Source organism: Oryx dammah, unplaced genomic scaffold, assembly GCF_014754425.2.
Source record: "Oryx dammah isolate SB20612 unplaced genomic scaffold, SCBI_Odam_1.1 HiC_scaffold_2, whole genome shotgun sequence".
Classification (NCBI taxonomy): Eukaryota; Metazoa; Chordata; class Mammalia; order Artiodactyla; family Bovidae; genus Oryx; species Oryx dammah.
The window spans coordinates 140,004,780-140,019,353 of NW_024070186.1; positions in this window are offsets into that span (position 1 = coordinate 140,004,780).

The following is a 14,574-nucleotide window of genomic DNA, read 5'->3' on the forward strand; positions in this document are numbered from 1 at the left end:
TAATGATTTCATTTTGGACTTCCCACGTGGCTCAATGTAAAGAATCCAGCTGCCAATACAGAATTAGATCCCTGTGTCAGGAAGATGCCCTGGAGAAGGAAATGGCAACCCACTCCGGTATTCTTGCCTGGGAAATCCCATGGATGGAGGAGAATGGCGGGCTACAGTCTATGGGATCGCAAAAGACTTGAATACAACTTAGCAACTAACCAACAACAAATGATCTCATTTAACCTTAATTGCCTATATTAAAACACTTTCTCCTTATGAAGTCATATTCTGAAGAACTGGAAGTTCATCTTCAACATGTAGTTTTTTGGGGGGCACAGTTTAGCCCATTGGGAAATGACTGTCAGGTTCAATTTGACCAAGAAACTTCATAGAACAGAAAGATTCACATGGATTTACCAATGTGCTATGGTAAAAAATCCCTTTGCCTTCAGACATTTTAGCAAAGCTCATAAAAATCAGAAATGCTAGATGGGTTTGGATTTCTTCTTGGCAATTCATACCATTTTATATTTAGATTGAATAGAAGCTACTTAAAATGGCCAGCTCCTGAGTTTGCAGGAATAACTAACATACTAGTTAAAACAAAATTTTGGTAAATAAGTTGTGAGTTGTGATTTACTGATGTAATGTTAGGAAGTCTACCATCGCACTTATTTTTATATTTATCTTTCCTCTTTTGGCTACATTTTCAAATGTAATAATTTCATCTCTACAAAATGGCTCTTACTTGTGTATACATTTTCCCTCAATATTAAAATAAAAAGTTAATATTTTAATCTTCAAAAAATAAATATATTAATGTATCAAAACATTTTTATAATGATTTCATCAAAATAATATGCATACATTTAAGTATCATAAATTAGGTCCTTTTATGTAGTAAATAATATTCAGAGATAGAGAAAAGCTATATTTATCATATATATCAATTCAGTTTAGTTCAGTTGTTCAGTCGTGTCAGACTCTTTGTGATCCCATGAACCGCAGCATGCCAGGCCTCCCCGTCCATCACCAACTCCTGGAGTTCACTCAGACTCACGTCCATCGAGTCAGTGATGCCAGAGGTGGCCAAAGTACTGGAGTTTCAGCTTTAGCATCATTCCTTCCAAAGAACACCCAGGACAGATCTCCTTTAGAATGGACTGGTTGGATCTCCTTGCAGTCCAAGGGACTCTCAAGAGTCTTCTCCAACACCACAGTTCAAAAGCATCAATTCTTTGGTGCTCAGCTTTCTTTATAGTCCAACTCTCACATCCATACATGACCACTGGAAAAACCATATCATACATGTAGTAATATATAAAATAAATAACTAATAAGGACCTATTGCATAGCACAAAGAACTCTAGTCGATACTCTCTAATGTCCTACATGGGAAAAGAATCTAAAAAGTTTGGATATATTTATCTGTATAACAGGTTCACTTTGTTGTATACCTGAAACTGATGCAACATTGTAAGTCAACTGTATTCCAATAAAAATGTTAAAAAGTCATATTTCCTTCATACATATGCATATAAACAAGAACTAAATCTTATTTGATACCCATATTTTTCATTACAGCTGCTGCTGCTGCTAAGTCACTTCAGTCATGTCCAACTCTGTGCGACCCCATGCGGCAGCCCATCAAGTTCCTCCGTCCCTGAGATCCTCCAGGCAAGAACACTGGAGTGGGTTTCCATTTCCTTTTCCAGTGCACGAAAGTGAAAAGTGAAAGTGAAGTAGCTCAGTCATGTCTGACTCTTAGTGACCTCATGGACTGCAGGCTACCAGGCTCCTCCTCCATGGGATTTTCCAGGCAGGAGTACTGGAGTGGGGTACTGCCTAATCTGACCAAACATAATAATTTTATAGAATAACTATATTAGTAAACTTATATAAAAAGAAATACAAATTTAATTTATGTAAAGGTTAAAAAGTGTTGCTGGCCTTAGCTGAATAATACTATAGTCATTTTTATGCCCTTTCCTTATATCTTGCATTCACTGAACCATGGCTCACTATTCTTTTAATCCTTACTTCCTATAGCAATTATAATTTTCAAGACTTGAGAAGCACAGATTTTTAATATATAATATGTAATTTTAAGTGATAATGGTAGCATTTATTAAGATCACCATGAAGTCTTTGGACTTTTTAAAACGAATATGCCATAGGAGATTTGCCCTCTATATAAACAACTGCTCTCCGCACCATGGGGTGATGATAAAATGTTTGAAAGGATGAAAATGATAAGAGAATGTTTTCTGTTCATTAAACTGCATGTTGTAAAACTATTTTCCACAATCCTTTTTACATTAATTGCTGAAGATAAAAGAATATTAAATTTTCTCAAATGAGTTAAAGTTTTCAACTTGTTTAATTTAAGTGGACATCAGAATATAAGAATATTTGTCTAGTGTAGCCTGCTGTTGCCAACTTTACCTAATCCTTGGCAATAAAATGCAGAAAGAAAGTGAATGTAATCAAGGATAAATTCATCCCAAGAATTACTATTAACTCTGGAATGGCTGAACTTTAATACAGTAACAGTGAGCCTGTTTTGTGGATGTATGCAAAAGAAAAATCTATGTCATATTTAAATATTGGATTTTCACTTCCTTTTAAAAGATTTATATGGAACAAACACAATAATCCAAAAAGCTAAGTAAAATGATGCTAGGTCTATGGCTATATTCACAGCAATTCAACTCTTGTTTTTAGTCCATAGATAATTTAAGATTATCAAAAACTTGGCTGAGGTGCATTTAATTTAACTGTCACTATTATTATTATTATATTATTAGTCAGGCATCATGGAAGAAAATACAGACTTTTTTCAAGCAGCATATACCCAACATAATGAAAGAAAATATGCACTTTTTAAAAACTGTATATCCAACAATTTAAAGTTTTAGAAATTATTTATTGGGATTTGCCACAGCCCTGATAATTGGAGAGCAATTATATATAGAAATATTGTTAGACTAGGGTGAATTTCAAAAATTGATACCTGGACTGGTTTACCCTTCTGAATTGAACATATAGGAAACCAGGAAACATATTTGAAACAAAAGTTTTCAGTGTTAGACAATAAGCAGTACAAGTCAGTAATCTTTGAGATAAGAGGAAAAAGCAAGATGATTTACTTCCTGGGGAGAATGTCCATGTGTTAGCAAAAGGAGGGAGGACATAGAGGCCAGAATTCATGCTGAGTTGAGAGGCTGGCAATCACACATCTAGAGACTCTAGACTAAAGAGACTAGAAACTCTGGACAAAACAAATGAGAGAAGGTAGTGGAATCAAAAGGAAGCTGAATAGAGAGGAGATCCAGAGATTTGCAGATCCAGTTAGGAGAGAAGAGTGTTAAACCAGCAGCTGTAGATATAATACAAATGTTTCTGTAGGTAGAAAAAAGAGCCTCACTGACTTAGTGATAAAAAATTAGAAAACATGAAAGAAAAATCCAAATCATATTCCTGGAAAAGAAACATAAAATGTCATACTAAAAGTATACTAAATGAGAATAGCAGCAAATTAGTAAAAATAAGTTCAGTTCAGTTCAGTCACTTACACGTGTCCAACTCTTTGAAACCCAATGGACTACAGCATGCCAGGCCTCCCTGTCTATACCAACTCCCAGAGTTTACTCAAATTCATGTCCATTGAATGGATGATGCCATCCAACAATCTCATCCTCTGTCTTCCCCTTCTCCTCCTGCCTTCAATCTTTCCCAGCATCAGGGTCTTTTCCAATGAGTCAGTTCTTTGCATCAGGTGGCCTAAGTATTGGAGTTTCAGCTGCAACATCAGTCCTTCCAAAGAATATTCAGGGATGATTACGTTTAGGATGGACTGGTTGGATCTCCTTGCAGTCCAAGGGACTCTCAAGAGTCTTCTCCAACACCACACTTCAAAAGCATCAATTCTTCAGTGCTCAAATTCCTATATAGTCCAAATCTCACATCCACGCATGACTATTCGAAAAATCATATCCTTAACTAGACAGACCTTTGTTGGCAAAATAATGTCTCCACTCTTTAATATGCTGTCTAGGAAGGTCATAACTTTCCTTCCAAGGAGCAAGCGTTTTTTAATTTCATGGCTGCAGTCACCATCTACAGTGATTTTGGAGTCTCCCCAAAAATAAAGTCTGTCACTATTTCCATGATTTCTCCATTTATTTTCCATGAAGTGATGGGACCAGTTGCCATGATTGTAGTTTTCTGAATGTTGAGCTTAAGCCAATTTTTCACTCTCCTCTTTCACTTTCATCAAAAGAGAGGCTCTTTAGTTCTTCTCTTTCTGCCATAAGGGTGGTGTCAACTGCATATCTGAAGCTAATGATGTATCTCCCGGAAATCTTGATTCCATCTTGTGCTTCATCCAGCCCAGAGTTTCTAATGTTGTACTCTGCATAAAAGTTAAGTAAGCAGGGTGACAGTATACAGCCTTGATGTACTCCGTTCCCAATTTGGAACCAGTCTGTTGTTACATGTACAGTTCTAACTGTTCCTTCCTGATCTGCATACAAATTTCACAAGAGGCAGGTCAGATGGTCTGAAGAATTTTCTTCAGTTTGTGGTGATCCACACAGTCAAAGGCTTTGGCATAGTCAATAAAGCAGAAATAGATGTTTTTTTTCTGGAAATCTCTTGCTTTTTCGATGATCCAACGGATGTTGGCAATTTGATCTCTGGTTCCTCTGCCTTTCCCAAATCCAGCTTGAACATCTGGAATTTCATGGTTCACATACTTCTGAAGCCTGGTTTGGAGAATTTTGAGCATTGCTTTGCTAGTGTATGAGATGAGTACAATTGTGGGATAGTTTGAGCATGCTTTGGCAATTCCTTTCTTTCGGACTGGAGTCAAAACTGACTTTTTCCTGTCCTGTGGCCACTGCTGAGTTTTCCAAATTTGCTGGCATATTGAGTGAAGCACTTTCACAACATTATCTTTTAGAGTTTGAAATAGCTCAACTGGAATTTCATCACCTCCACTAGCTTTGTTTGTAGTGGTGTTTCCTAAGGCCCACTTGTCTTCATATTCCAGGATGTCTGGTTCTAGGTGAGTGATCACACCATCGTGGTTATCTGGGCTGTGATGATCTCTCTTGTATAGTTCTTCTGTGTATTCTCGCCACCTCTTCTTAATATCTTCTACTTCTGTTAGGTCCATACCATTTTTGTCCTTTATCGAGCCCATCTTTGCATGGAATGTTCCCTTGGTATCTCTAATTTTCTTGAAGAGATCTCTAGTCTTTCCCATCCTATTGTTTTCCTCTATTTCTTTGTGCTGATCACTGAGGAAAACTTTATCTCTCCTTGCTATTCTTTGTAACTCTGCATTCAAATGCGTATAACTTTCCTTTGTTTTTCACTTCTCTTCTTTTCACAGATATTTGTAAGGCCTCCTCAGACAGCCATTTTGCTTTTTTGCATTTCTTTTTCTCGGGGTCGTCTTGATCCCTGTCTCCTCTACAGTGTCATGAACTTCCATCCATAGTTTATCAGGCACTCTGTCTATCAGCTCTAATCCCTTGAATCTATTTCTCACTTCCACTGTATAATCATAAGTGGTTTGATTTAGGTCATACTTGAATGGTCTAGTGGTTTTCCTTACTTTCTTCAATTTAAGTCTGAACTTGGCAATAAGGAATTCATGATTTTAGTTCAGTTAATTGGAAAACAGCTATAGGAACTATCCAAGTTAAATAGTAAAACATGAAATAAGAAGAAAGTATCACAGAACCTGAGTCACTTAATCTTAGGAAGAGAAGAAAAATAGGAAAAAAATGGAAAAAAAAAAACAGTTATGATGGCTGAAAATTTTGGAAATAATGGAAAAAATATAAACTTGTATAAGTTTAGTTCAGTTGCTCAGTCGTGTCAGACTCTTTGCATCCCCTGGGCTGCAGCACAGCAGGCTTCCCTGTCCATCACCAACTCCTGGAGCTTGTTCAAATTCAAGTCCATCGAGTCAGTGGTGCCATCCAATCATCTCATCCTCTGTCATTCCTTATCCTCCTGAGTTCAATCTTTCCCAGCATCAGGCTCTTTTCCAATGAGTCAGTACTTTGCATCAGGTGGCCAAGTATTGGAGTTTCAGTTTCAGCATCAGTCCTTCCAGTGAATCTTCAGGACTGATTTCCTTTAGGATTGACTGGTGGCATCTCCTTGATGTCCAAGGGACTCTCAAGAATCTTCTCCAACACTACAGTTCAAAAGCATCAATTGTTCAACACTCAGGTTTCTTTATAGTCCAAATCTCACATCCATACATGACTACAGGAAAAACCATAGCTTTGACTAGATGGACCTTTTTGGCTAAGTAATGTCTCTGCTTTTTAATATGCTATCTAGGTCGGTCATAACTTTTCTCCAAGGAGCAAGTCTTTTTTTAATTTCATGGCTGCAGTCACCATCTGCAATGATTTTGGAGACAAAGAAAATAAAGTCTGTCACTGTTTTCTTTGTTTCTCCATCTATTTGCCATGAAGTGATGGGATTGGATGCCATGATCTTACTTTTTTGAATGTTGAATTTTAAGCAAAATTTTTCACTCTCCTCTTTCACTTTCATCAGGAAGCTCTTTAGTTACTCTTCACTTTCTGCCATAAGGGTGGTGTCATCTGCATATCTGAGGTCATTGATATTTCTTCTGGCAATCTTAATTCCAGCTTATGCTTCTTACAGCCCTACATTTCGCATGATGTACACTGCATATCAGTTAAGTAAGCAGGGTGACAATATACAGCTGTGACATACTCCTTTCCCAATTTGGAACCAACCTGTTTTTCCATATCCACTTCTAACTCTTGCTTCTGGAGCTGCATATAGATTTCTCAAGAGGCAGGTAACGTGGTCTGGTATCCCCATCTCTGAAGAATTTTCCAGTTTGTGATACACACAGTCAAAGGTTTTGGCATAGTCAATAAAGCAAAAGTCGATATTTTTTCTGGAACTCACTTGCTTTTTTGATGATCCATTGGATGTTGACAATTTGATCTCTGGTTCCTCTTCCTTTTCTAAATCCTCTTCACAGTTGATGAACTGGATTCTAATTATGATTTGATTTTTTGAAGTTCACAGTTCACATACTCTTGTAGCTTGGCTTGGGCATGCTTGGAGAATTTTGAGCCTTTCTTTGCTAGCATGTGAGAAGAGTGCAATTGTGCAGAAGCTTGAGCAATCTCTGGCATTGCCTTTCTTTGTGATTCAACTAAACCCAATATAAACCCATATACATTAGATCAATTAACCTCAAGTAGAATAGTGTAAAGAAAACCACACAAATTCTTTCAGGATGTAATTTTAGAAAGCAAATAATGTTTTAAAATGTTAAATACAGCCAGAAAAAAAAATCTTCCTATTGTTAACCCATTTTTATAGAGTTGTATATACCATTTATCTGTTTTGGATCTTGACTCCTTATCAGACATATCAATTGCAAACATTTTATACCCATTTATTAGATTGTCTTTTTATCAATGGTTTACTTTGTTGTGCAAAAGCTTTTAAGTCTAATTTGTTTCCATATGTTTATTTTTGCTTGTTTCCTTTGCTATTGTTATGTGTATTTGTTTCTATTAAGTTCATTGGACACTGCTATAATACTGCCTGAGACAAAGTAGATGCTTAGAAATTTTCCTACAATGAATCAATGAAGGCTTTCTTTTAAAAAAATTCAAATCATAATTAGAATAATAGTCACATTTGGAATAGTCTTTTTTTAAAATTTTTTAAGTAACAGAGGTATTTTATTAAAAGGCAGTGTAAGACCGTGTTGTACTAACCTTTACAAAGAGACTTTGCTTTATTTGGCTTCCCTGCTGGTTCAGATGGTAAAAACATCTGCCTGCAATCTGGGAGACCCAGGTTCAATCCCTGCGTTTGGAAGATCCCCTGGAGAAGGAAATGGCAACCCATTCCAATACTCTTGCCTGGAAAATTCCATGAATGGAGGAGCCTGGTGGGCTACAGTCCATGGGGTCTCAAAGAGTCAGACATGACTGAACTAATTCACTTTCTTTCACTTTTTAATTAAATATTTAATATATAATTATATATTTAATATAATTATTTAATAACATTTTTATTAAACGTTCTGTGAGGGAGAAAAGAGTCATGTTTCACAGTCATGTTTACCTATGTATACTAGTTCCCCTTACATTGTCCATTTGGAGCTCTTCCATCAAGAATTAGTCTGTTTCTTCATCCGTTGAGTATGGGCTTACATTGGGTTTTCCCATGGCCAGTAGACCAACATAATCATGCTAGCATGTCACTTGTAAGCCTTGACCTCTATATCAGTAAAAACTTCCTCTCAATTCACCAGCACCCTGAAACCAGCCAGTGAGTAAGTTGGGCTAGCCTGCTGTAGGACGTGACCATGTGGAAAAGCCATGAGTCTTCCCATATGGCTGTTCTAGACATCTTCCCCTGGTTGATCTAAGAGCTGATCTCTGACCACAGATCCAGTCAAAGCCAGCCCTACTCACTGATCAGCATGATTATCCAGTCCTACACTAGACTTGTCAGAATTAATACAGGTTTGTTGATTTATGTCACTGTGTTTGGGGATTTTAAAAAATAATACTAAGAATGATAATGAGTAATAATTATAATGAAGTCTATCTTGAATAAACACAAGTAAACCTAGGGATAATTAACTACAATTATATTCTGGTTTCAAAGTGGTATTTCATTTGTTGACAGCCAATTCAAATTTGAAAATAATTAAAAGCAAGAAAATGCCTAATATCTGTTTTGTAAGCACTTCAGGAGTGTAGTACATGGTGTTTAGTGTTTTAAAAATCATGGAAACTAGTACAAATTATCTTCTCAACACTGTTTACTTCTTTTCCTTTTCCACTGCATTTTGCCTCTCATCTACCTACAGCTTCTTTCTCAAAGCCTGTCAAAACTGCCTAAAATCTTTGCTTATCAATAAATACATACAGTTGGCAATAAGCTACCCATGAGTAGAAAATAGCTCCATTTCTTTGGTTTTATGACCTCAAGAAATCTTCACAAAAGTAGTGGTGTGTCTTTTTAAATATACTTTTAAATGTGCTTCCTTTTATAAAAACAGAGCACAATGGGGACGTGGGTTATGTATTGAGACAACAGGTGAGTTTCAGTTCTTGCCAGTAAAACTGAAGATTCCTTTTGATGATAAAAGAAACCTACAGAATCTTACAAAACAGTGAGAGTTTTCTTATTCTTTGCCAACATAATTTCCCAGGACATTTTTTTTTCTTTATTAACATAAGTATATTTTTGAACAGTTCCATTTAAGATGTATTACTTCTGTAACCATAACTACACACAACAATGGAATATGTCAAATTGACCTTAACTGACACTGGACATTGTTATTAACTTTACCAGTGGCTAAAGGGTTTAACCTGATAAATTATTAATGCTCAGTGCAAAAGGATTTCAGAGAATGACCATCCGAATACACACACACACACACACACACACACACATGCAAATCTGCTTCAGTTCATCAGCTAGGTTAGGAATACAGTCTATTCAATTGTACAGGTTGTCTTGGCTCATAAACACCAAGATGCAATCATAAATCATTTCTTAAAAGTATTAATTCAGTATTACAAACTACCAAGCTTACAAACAGTTCATGAACTTTAAGAATACATGAACTTTTATTTTAAAAAGCATGTCTTTCTGCAAAGCATAGTGATAAATGATGCACTAAAAAAGTTAGATCAGAATGCTGGAAAGGACTAGTCCCAGATCCATATAAGATCATTAAGACTATTTCTGAGGAAAATTCATGCACTTGAGACATTGAGAAATATTTCTAACATCTCTGTCTTACTGAAAATGCCCTGTCAACATGACAGGCTCAGGTCCTTTCACAGTTTCAGTGACATGTTTTCATTGTTGCAACAGCAAGAGGAAAATGATAAATGTACCTAAATATTTGGGACTATTATGCTTAAAATATCAATAATTACATTAATAATTTCAGATATACATTTATAAAATATCTTTATTACTATGGCCCCATTTCTTTACATAATATATCATATAAACATAGTTGAAGAAATAAGAATGACTAGACATTTGGTTAAAAAATCTTTTTTGATTTAAAAAGTTTATAAACTATACTTTTACAAAGATAAAATTCTGCTTTTTTGCTCAAATTTTGAGCCACTTATTGAGTAGCATTAAACCAGAAGATTATAATCTCTGATAAAACAACCTCTGATGATATAAAAAGAAATCAAAACAAAATCAATAATAGCTGAAATATTGCAGCTTACTGCATGCCTTCCACTTACAGTAAATGTTTCAATCCTCACAATAATGGGGATAGTTCAGTACCTATCTATTTTCATAAAGGAAAGTGTAAGGACAGCTAGGATTCCAGAAATGAAAACCCCACTATTAAAAATAATAACCTCACCTGTGGCAGATTCTTGTTGATGTATGGCAAAACCAATACAATATTGTAAAGTAATTAACCTCCAATTAAAATAAATAAATTCATATTTTAAAAAATACATTATATAAAAATAAAAATAAAATAAATAAATTTATATTAAAATAATAAAAAATAAAATAAAATGCTTAGAGAAAAGTATAGGGAAGTGTCATAGTAGAATAAGGTTTTTTGAATGTGAAACAATCACACAAATTAAAATTTAAAATATTGATAAATTTTTCATTATATTTAAAAGTTTATATTTATATAAATACACTATGCTGCTGCTGCTAAGTCAGTTCAGTCATGTCCAACTCTGCTCTACCCCATAGATGGCAGCCCGCCAGGCTTCTTTGTCCCTGGGATTCTCCAGGCAAGAATACTGGAGTGGGTTGCCATTTCCTTCTCCAATAAATACACTATAAAAATACACTCACCTTTAAATGAGGACTTTTCTTTCAAGCTTAGTAAGTTGTTTCCTCCTCTAATGACCCTTTAACTTTTTTATACCTGATCCTCTGTTCATCAGGTATAAAATGGAAATAGGGAAAGAATCCACCACTTGGTTATATCATAAAGATTAAATTAAATATAAAATGATCATAAAAAATTAACATTCTGTATATCATAACTTTTTAACATTAGCATTGTATCATTTTTGATGTAGGACCTTTAGATCATGAAACTTGAAATATATTAAATAATCAAATTTCCCAGGTTTTCTTAATTTTCAGGAAGCTCAAACAAAAATATATGTTTCAATTTCAGTCGTGTGTGCATGTGTGCATTTTTTTTTAATATTAAGGGTTTCTTGTGTAAATAACTGTGCCCACCACTTTTATCTTGTTATTTGTTATTTAATCTCAATTTTATGATGTCGTGCTTTTATTATTTCTGTGTCTCATCCTAGGGCAACTTCATATTGCCTATGGAAATAAGCCCATAAATCAGGAAGAATTTGGTTTTGGCTGCTAAAATTCAAGACTCAATTGTAGTGAATTCAAACAAAAAAAAACCCCAGGAATTTGTTCTCTCTTTCTTAAGAGATTATTGAAGGCTTCTTCATCCTGCCTGTCCCATCATTGTTAGCCTGTGACTTCTCTGTGGAAGGTTAAATAGTGTATAGTGGAGTAGCTGACTTCTATCCTGAAATTCAAGTGATTGTGAATGAAACAGGGGAAGGAAAGGATCGAGAGGCAAGAGGTCATTATCTATGAGCTGATGCAGCCCTCTTTTCAGAGGTTTCCTGGGAATTAACTGAAAGCATCTTTGTTTTTCCTGTTCCCCCCCCCCCAGTGGTCATCTACAGTTGCAGAGTTTGAAAACTGAAATATTTTTACTAAATACACTGACACCTCATATAAATTCATGGCTTTGTTCCTAAGGCAAAAAAAAAAAAAAGTGAAAACAATTAGGCTACAAGATCTATGAAAAGTATAGAAAAAATGAGAGAGGGAGGCTCTTTGCTTAGAAGCAAAATGTGTGCAATACAGACAGTTTTTCTATAAAAAGACTCATGAAGCTGTCTATTTAGGAGACTTTCATAAAAAGTGGCAGACAGATGCTTCTCACACCAATTCTTCTTTTTATTCCTTTGATGATTTTTGAAACCTGTGGCAGGCAGGAATTCAAGAAGTAACATTGTGCATTTATGCATCTCTAAGTAATGGTGTAAATAGTGATGCTATTTTGAGGTTGAGTAATCAGATAGAAATTTCACTTTTTGTGTTTTAGATATATATCTTCAGTTGTACCCTATGAATTCTAGATTTATTCAACTATGTAAAACTTGAATTTTATTTTTTAAAAGACTTTTTGATGTGGACCATTTTTAAAGTTTTTTTATTAATTTAATACAATATTACTTCTGTTTTATGTTTTGGTTTTGTTTTTGACTACCAGGCATGTGGAATCTTATCTCCTTGTTGTTGTGGTTGTTGTTCAAGTTGATTAGTTGTGCCCAACTCTTTGTGACCCCATAGACTGCAGCATATAAAGCTCCTCTGTCTTCCGCTATCTCCCAGAGTTTGCTCAAATTCACGACTGTTGAGTCAGTGATACTATCTAACCATCTTATCCTCTGATACCCACTTCTCCTTTTGCCTTTGATCTTTCCCAGCATCAGGGTTTGTTTTTTTTTTGTTTGTTTGTTTGTTTGTTTGTTTGTTTTACTATAGCTCCCCAACCAGGAATCAGACACATACCCCTTGCACTGGAAAGCAAAGTCTTAACCACTGGATCAGCAGGGAAGTCCTGACTTTCACATTTAAAATGGAGTCATATCGCAGTATGTGTGCTGGTAGCTCAGATGCTGTGTGCCCCTTGGTCCATACATTCTGATTAACTGCTACTCATCTAGGTATTCTACATCAAGTTGTGATGAAAGAATGTTCTAGCACTTTGAATTCAGTTTGTTTTGTCCATCAGTAATTTGCTGTTCTTAACAGATTTCAACTGTGAAAAACTCTTAAACAGTCTCCTTATCAAGAAAACTTGTACTTTTGTTAATTTTCATTAAACTCAGGCTCAGAAGTATTCTCACAAAGCTTCCTGAACGTTCTTGGCATAGTCTTCAAACCCATGCCAAATGATGTATTCAGTGACCCATCAGCAGACGATAATTTTTAGTTTGTTGTTATACTGAATGTGACAGTATTACCGATCTATTATTTAAGAGCTATTATAGTTGTTACTGGAAAATGAAATTACTCTGTACTTCCTGTCCTCTTGAAAAGAGAAGGAATATGAAAATGGCTATAGGTTAAGCATATCCTCTGTCTGCTGTTTATTAATTCACTCAGTCATCACTTACTGATTCCAAAGTGCCGACTGATCATCTATATTGTAAGGATGTGATATTGAATAAGAGAAGTCCCCTACTCTCTGAGGCTTATATTCTAGCTGTGGGAAGACTACAGTATAAGTAAGCAAATATTTGGGCAAGATCATTTGGATGAATGACAAGTGCCATGAGAAAATAACACAGAATTGACATGGACTTCTTGAGGAGTTCAGGAAAAGCCTCATAAGAGTTTTGAAATAGCATCTGATGAAAAAGCAGAAGCTAAACATGTGAAGGTTAAAGTAGAGTGTTCCAGGCAGAGAAAATAAGAAAGGACCTAAAGCCTTGACGGTTTCAGTGTGTAAAAACAAGACCAGGATAGCTGCAGATGCAAGAATAAACTGGAGAGAAATCCAAAGTTAAAACAGAATGATTTTAAGATGTCAAAGTGAAAGTGGAAGTTACTGAGAAATGTTAGCAAGATGTCGATATAAACTGACGTATATTCTGACCACTGGTGATTAGTAAATTTAAACATTGGCCACACCTTTAAGTAGTGAAGGGAGAAGATGCATAGTGCATCCTCTAGAAAGGAGTTTATAGCCTGGGCTACGATCATCTTCTGTATAGGAGGTTGGATTTTCCAAAATTGAATAAACACATAGTTGATTTCAGGCTCTACTACAAAGCCACAGTCATCAAGACAGTATGGTATTGGCACAAAGACAGAAATATAGATCAATGGAACAAAATAGAAAGCCCAGAGATAAATCCACACACATATGGACACCTTATCTTTGACAAAGGAGGCAAGAATATACAATGGAGTAAAGACAATCTCTTTAACAAGTGGTGCTGGGAAAACTGGTCAACCACTTGTAAAAGAATGAAACTAGATCACTTTCTAACACCGCACACAAAGATAAACTCAAAATGGATTAAAGATCTAAATGTAAGACCAGAAACTATAAAACTCTTAGAGGAGAACATAGGCAAAACACTCTCCAACATAAACCACAGCAGGATCCTCTATGATCCACCTCCCAGAATTCTGGAAATAAAAGCAAAAATAAACAAATGGGATCTAATTAAAATTAAAAGCTTCTGCACAACAAAGGAAAACATAAGCAAAGTGAAAAGACAGCCTTCCGAATGGGAGAAAATAATAGCAAATGAAGCAACTGACAAACAACTAATCTCAAAAATATACAAGCAACTCCTGAAACTCAATTCCAGAAAAATAAACGACCCAATCAAAAAATGGGCCAAAGAACTAAATAGACATTTTTCCAAAGAAGACATACGGATGGCTAACAAACACATGAAAAGATGCTCAACATCACTC